General features: G+C 44.3%; 1 long non-coding RNA gene across 1 annotated transcript; it reads right to left on the bottom strand.

Moving 5' to 3' along the window:
- Positions 1–547: 547 nt before the first annotated feature.
- On the bottom strand, positions 548–5,903 carry LOC110310146. Its single transcript, XR_002379812.1, has 3 exons — positions 5,687–5,903; positions 3,181–3,273; positions 548–1,307 (listed from the first exon to the last, which is right to left on the bottom strand). It is a non-coding gene; the product is annotated as an uncharacterized LOC110310146 (long non-coding RNA).
- Positions 5,904–6,422: the final 519 nt, after the last annotated feature.

Below are 6,422 nucleotides of genomic sequence, written 5' to 3'. Positions count from 1 at the left end.
CAGCCCTGTGTCTTCAAAGGCCTTAAAGTTGTACTGTAAAAGGACCACTATTCTTGAAATACTGTATGTACATGCCCACAAGCTCAGATCAAAGCCGTGTACTATACAGAAAGGCACTGGCTGAGTTTATATCTATGTGATAGGCTCCCAAACAGTTACTTCCCCCAACACAGGACATGTCTGTTTACTACGACTTTTCTAATGAACATGCTTTACTGTTGCTTAAGAAAAACACATGCAAAAAGAAATAAACAACTGAAGATAATCTTCACTTGCTGAAAGGGATCAAAGTCTGAAATCTGAGACATTTCTTGGATGATGTCCCATACTTATGAAAACGGTCTTTCACTAATGTCCACGCCGGGACCCTCTCCCTGCCCTAGTGCAGCCAGCCCCTGGGGTCTGTTTCTCTCACTAGAGTGAGCAGTGAAGTGTGGAACGATCACAGACAGCTCTCAGGGCCCACAGTGCTGCAGACCTCCCCGGTGTCCCCGGTGCCCCCGTTCTTGGAACTGTGGCAGAGTCAGGTGACGGCAGAAAGACGTGAAGCCCTTATCATTCTTTATTACGCAGCTTAAGGAAGATATACAGCAGAGAGCATGGTACGGAAAAGCAGAGACAGAGGATAGCCCCTGCCTGAGACTTGGAGTCAAGCACACCCAGACGTCGTGCAGCTTGAATGTGGGGTCTTTGAGACCATAGGGCATTCAGTCTGGGTCACCGGAGGCATTTCCTCTGGCATGATGCCTCGTGGTTTACAATTTCCTCTTCTTCCTTCCCGTGACTCCACTGGAGCCGGTCTGGAAGTCCGGGAGCTTCTATCTATGTGGAACAGAATTTCGTTTTCAGAAATTGAGGTCTGGGCACCTTCTGAATAGAGACTGGCAATAATCCCAAATTACATGTTTTATTATGTGGCCTTTATTTGTGTTTCTCATGAAATGAGCTGAGACACTCAAACTCATTTCAGATAGCAGCCAAAAACCAAATGGTCACATTGTCCCTAGGTGGACGGTCAGCACATTACAGACAAGGCCGTCCAACTCCTGAGTTTGCTAGAAACATCTTAGGGAGGACAAACCGCTTCGGTCCCTGTTTCCAGCCGAAAGTAATTTTATTCCTCGGTCGCATGGCTGCCTTCACCAATAGAAAAGGTCTTTACGTCGGATTTCAAGATCTTTCTATAAGGTCGCGTTGTGGTTGCATCTAAAAATCACTTTGGAATTTCATTTAACATGAAGAAAGCAAAAGACATGAGCCCTTGTTGCTAGTGTTTCTCATACGCTGAGACGTGAAACCCGCTTATCCTATGGAAACAAAACCAAGGGTAGTTGCCGGCTGCTGCGAGAGCAATGTCTAGTAAGGATTTCCGCTTTTAATCAGTTATAAGGTACAGTGACAGTCACTGCAACTAGCCACACCCTGTGGGGAAATCTGAATAAGCAGTAGTAACTTCTGCCAGAATTTAGCACAGGATTAATAGCATGCCACAGCACATTGGGGCCCTTCCACCCTACCGAGACCCCAGATGAAAAATTAATTAAGCTCATACATTTAAAACTAAATGCATTTCACTCCAAATTACTGTCCCCAAAAAGTTCAGCAACAACATGAAATGCCAAAATTGTAAACTCGCATCATATGTATTCAAACCCTGGTTTAAAAAAAAAAAAAAAAAATCAGGGAGTGGGGGAGTGGGCCAGTTATGATTGACTCAAGATCCCCATCTAGTGGCCATATCTTGAAAAGCAGGCTATTTGTGTTTCTGGAGCATTTGTGAATCAAACATCTAAGACATGTGGTTAGTTCATTGTTCAGAAACGAGATTCTTTCTGCCTTCTTACCCTTTCCAACTGCATTGTAAGAGACATGCCCAAAATCAGGCATCAAAAATTCAAAAAACTAAAATATCTCCAGGAGTCATTTACCGCCCCCACCCCCAAGCAATTACCTTGACTCACCAATAAACTCAGTTCCTCTGTTTCTACAGGCTGTTTTCCCCCATCCACCTTTGATTGCTTAACTCTCGGTGTTGATCAAAAAGGATGGGAACTTGACATGAGTTCTGTGCGGTTACACATCTATGCCACCACAAACATGTGAAAGCCACAGGATAATTATGCGGAACTGGGGCTTTCCTGGGTTTTTTTGTTTTTGTTTTTGTTTTTTGTTTTTTTTTTTCTGGAAGGTTCTTGTTTTTCCACATCTCATCCAAGCTTCTCCAGATAGATCCCATGTGCAAACAACTCCACCTAAATGAAGCTTGGAAACAGAAGCCAAACAGCTATGCTCTGGGGTAAGAAGGAGCAGAAGTGCTGATGAAAAGACACTGAAAAATTATCCTGGGATTCCAGAATGTTCTATGCCTTAGCCAAGGTGATAATTGCATATGTATTCTTACGTGTCCTACGTGCATAGTTCATGTGAAGTTCATAAATGACGACTCTCTGTAACTTGGTTTTCCCTAGTCCTGAGAGAACAGAGGTTGTAACTACCACAAAAATGTCTACAAACCCTCAGAAACTTGTGAAACTGAATATCTATAAAACCTACACATTAAGAACCTGGGACTCTGCGTTTCTAGAATTGGACGGAAAGCCTTGAAGGCCCCTCCCAGCCCAAGCTTGAAATGAGCAAGAGGGATTGTTTTCTCAGCTTCACAGGGTGAGCGCCATTACTCTCTGAGGAGGGCCGCCTTCCAACTATCACCCATGTAGTCAAAGGGATAATGCAGACAAGTGGAAAAACGAATGGGTGACATAATCGCCAGGAATCACACCTGCCCCCCTTTCAAATACCCGGGCCTGATGACTTAGATGTCTTAAAGAATGTAGGCGGGACAGTGCGGGGTGGGGTGCACCCCTATACCTCCGTGAGAAGAACACCAGCTTTCCTAATCCTGCACAACTTTCAGAGACCTTGTTTTAGTTCCTGAGTGGTTTTCTTCCCTTCATTTCAATTTGTGAGTCTGCTCCCCCATTTCTTCTATCCACTATTCTTTGCTTTCCATTGTATTTTTGTTTTGCCTTCTTTCTTTATTTGCTTTTCTCCATTGCATGTTCAGCTACCACCAGGTTTGCTCCTGAGTTTGCTTATTGAGCTTCACAGAGATGCATGTGGTCCAACCACTGCCCTGCAGATCTAAGTCAAGACTGACTCGAGCTCTGCCCTCCCTCGTACCTGAGAAGAAAGATGTCAAGCAGAACCAGACAGATGTTCAGGAGTCTGTGTCAACAGCTGTCCCTGGAGTTGTAAAGGCAGTCTCTGCAAGTCCTGCCAGGACAGAAGGAAGACGGTGAGCCTAAGCACAAAGCCACGGGCTGGCTTCCATTTCACCACTCCAGATCTCAAGACCCTTGGAGAAAGGTAGTCTAAATCCAAGATGACCTTGTTCCCTTCACAATCTATCAACACCAAATCAGCCTAGAAAGTGTTCTTCAGATCCCTCTGCCCTCTCTAAGTAGGTAAGAATGATATCAAACCAGGGCACACTCATTGCCATGTGTGACACTGATAGCCACTCCTCCAGAACCCAGCTGGATTCCAAAGCCGTTGGTGAGGCAACACAACGCAGGTTCACCTCCACGGTGTCATGAGGGAGCAAGCTCTGTTGAACTATCCTACATAAAATCTGGGTTTTAGTGGCCACAGTTGTTTGGAGGAGGAGAAAACACAGCACATTGGGAGGAAGCTTAGTTTGCAGGGAGAGAGGAACTTTGGATGCCAGTTCACTCCATACCCTGATAAAGTGGATTAAAAAGGCAAAAATAATTCATGTTGATTCTAGTGTTACTTCTCAGGGTCAGGCCTGAAGTCCTGAGTTTGAGCCTCAGGACACACATGGTGGAAGGAAAAACTGACTCCAGCAAATTGTTCTCTTACTCCCACTGTCTACATGCTTGTCAGAGGGAAGATCATGCCTGTAAGAGAGCCTACAGCCAACATTAGAAACCAGATGGGAAAGAGACTGAGGGAGTCGACTCATAATAGATCTCCCAGGCTTGCCAGTCATACTGGGGTCAGCATCCAACTAAAGAACCTGCACACTGCAAACACACACACACACACACAGAGAGAGAGAGAGAGGGAGAGAGAGAGAGAGAGAGAGATGTAATAAAAATTGATTTTAAGAAATTTATAGATAATTCATTAAATTGAAAAGAACAAAACACCTACCATCCATAAGATTTTGTATTGTAACTTCTAGAAATTATATCAGTTCATGTTTTTAGTTCATTAATACCAAATAAGTTATCTCTCAACTGCTTTTAAGACTTAACATATCTTAAACATGATATACTAATGAATCTGCACATTGTCTACATAGAGATGCTCATTTGCATATAGATTGCTGATTAGTGCATAGATAGATAGAAAGAATTTATTCCATTCACTGTTTGTTACTGTTTGCTGATTCCAATTTCTCACCACTATAAACAAAATTGTGAGCAACTTCCTTGTGCATACCCATCCCATATTTGTCTGGTTGTTTCTGTAGAATAAGTTTCTAGAATTATCAACTCAAAGACAAGCAGTTTGCAAGGTGGTGATGGCACATACCTTTAATCTCAGCCCTTAGGAGACAGGGGCAAGTGGATCGCTGAGTTCAAGGCCAGCTTTGTTTATAGAGCAAATTCCAGTACAGACAGGGCTACAGAGAACATGTCTCAAGAAGGGGCGGGGGGGGGGGACAAGCAATTTACATGTTGATCATGGAACTAAACTGACCTCTAGAAAAGTCAGAACCATTTGTAAACCCCTAGCTGTCCTCTCCAAGATTGTGTTATTCTTTTTGTCTTTGCCAATCATGCCTGGATAGTAAATGCTTTATCATTCCTATCTGTGTGAACCGTGCAAACTCCACATTTCTAACATCCTAAATCTTAAATAACACTTATATTAGATTTTTAGTTAGCCTACAAAAGCAATGGGCTTTGTTATGGCATTTTCCAAACAAATCACTGTACATCACTCAGACCAGATGACCTATGACCTTCTCCCCTTTATCGTGGTATGCCGTGTTCCCATGCAAAGTTCTACCTGGACTCAACACTGAAGTCACCCATGACATGTTCCAGCCTTATCTGCATCCCTAACAATGTCACGCTACAAAAAGTTGGCTACAGGTTGATGGGACTGAGGAGTAAGTTTCTCATTTTAGACAAGTAATTTCCAGTTTGGAAAGGGATGATGTGGGCCACCATCAGGCCTGGCATATCACTCCTGAGATTATGTTGTCCAGTGTGGGAGAAGCATGGCTTCAATCTGCCCCCATCTCCTCGCGTCTACACTAAGTGGAAGAAGGACAATGGCCTCAGTATCTCAGGGGTGGGGCATGGTTCCTTGACTTTCAGACCTCATCTTCCTGCCCTGCCTGCCATCTGCTTAGATGTCTTCCTCTCATCTGAACATTAACTACCAAGGACCAAAGCTGCACCCTGTTGTGGGAAATATTAAAAAGAACCGGCTCATTCCAGCACTTGTGCCGGCAACTCTTTGCCCCAGCAGCTTGGCCAGCCTTGCACTAGCGGGCAATGGCTGATCTGTTATTATCTCATGGAAATTCTCTGACTTAGAGCTCCAAAATCTCTTCACCAAGCTTGCTAAGTTCCTACTGGAGTGTTGCTACCCTGCCAGCCCCATGCTTCAAAAACCCCACAATCTTTGTAGTGCACATCTGCCATACCTTTCTCTCTTGAACCCAAATGAGCCACTGTGAAGGAAAAACGCAACACAGACTTAGTTCAGAAACAATGGTAACAACTAAAATCCTAATCTCATAAACCTTGTTAAATCTAAATCCTCTAGTGGTGAATCCTGACAGTACCGCATTGAAACCGGAGACTCTAGTAGCTATATCTTGTCCTCATGTATCCCTATCCAAAAAGACATAACTCTTTCCTGCTTCCTCTCTTCCACCATCCAACCCGGAAGTCCCTCCTACTCGCCCAGTGATTGACTCCTTTACTCATTAGGGGATTGGTTCACAAGAAGTCATCTGAGGACGTGACTCACTCCATGCCGGCAATCCCTTCCAGGAGAGTGGAATTCGCATCAAAATACAAATAGCACCAGGCTCATCCACAACCGCATTCTGAATTCCAAAGGGCCAGACCCATTGAAGGTGTCTCTGCAAGCCCCTTCCAGACTGCTCTAGAGAGATCGCCATCAGTAAATTCTGAGGCTGGAGCTTCAGAGACAGTTGTAGGTCTTAATAGGTAGGGGCATCATAACACTGTGCCCTGTGAACAGTGGGCCTGGGAAACCAGAGATATGCCACTTCTGCAGGATTGGCTACAAGGTGTGGGGTGCAACTGTGCACGCAGCTTCCTAAAATACAAACACATTCCCAGGCCTTAATATCTTGAAGGCTGGCGTCTTGGGAAAGACCTTCATCAAACCTCTCTTCTAGTTTGCATCTT

Source organism: Mus caroli, chromosome 15 (assembly GCF_900094665.2).
Source record: "Mus caroli chromosome 15, CAROLI_EIJ_v1.1, whole genome shotgun sequence".
NCBI lineage: Eukaryota > Metazoa > Chordata > Mammalia > Rodentia > Muridae > Mus > Mus caroli.
Note: the sequence above shows the minus strand (reverse complement) of the source record. Positions and strands in the feature narration are given on the sequence as shown.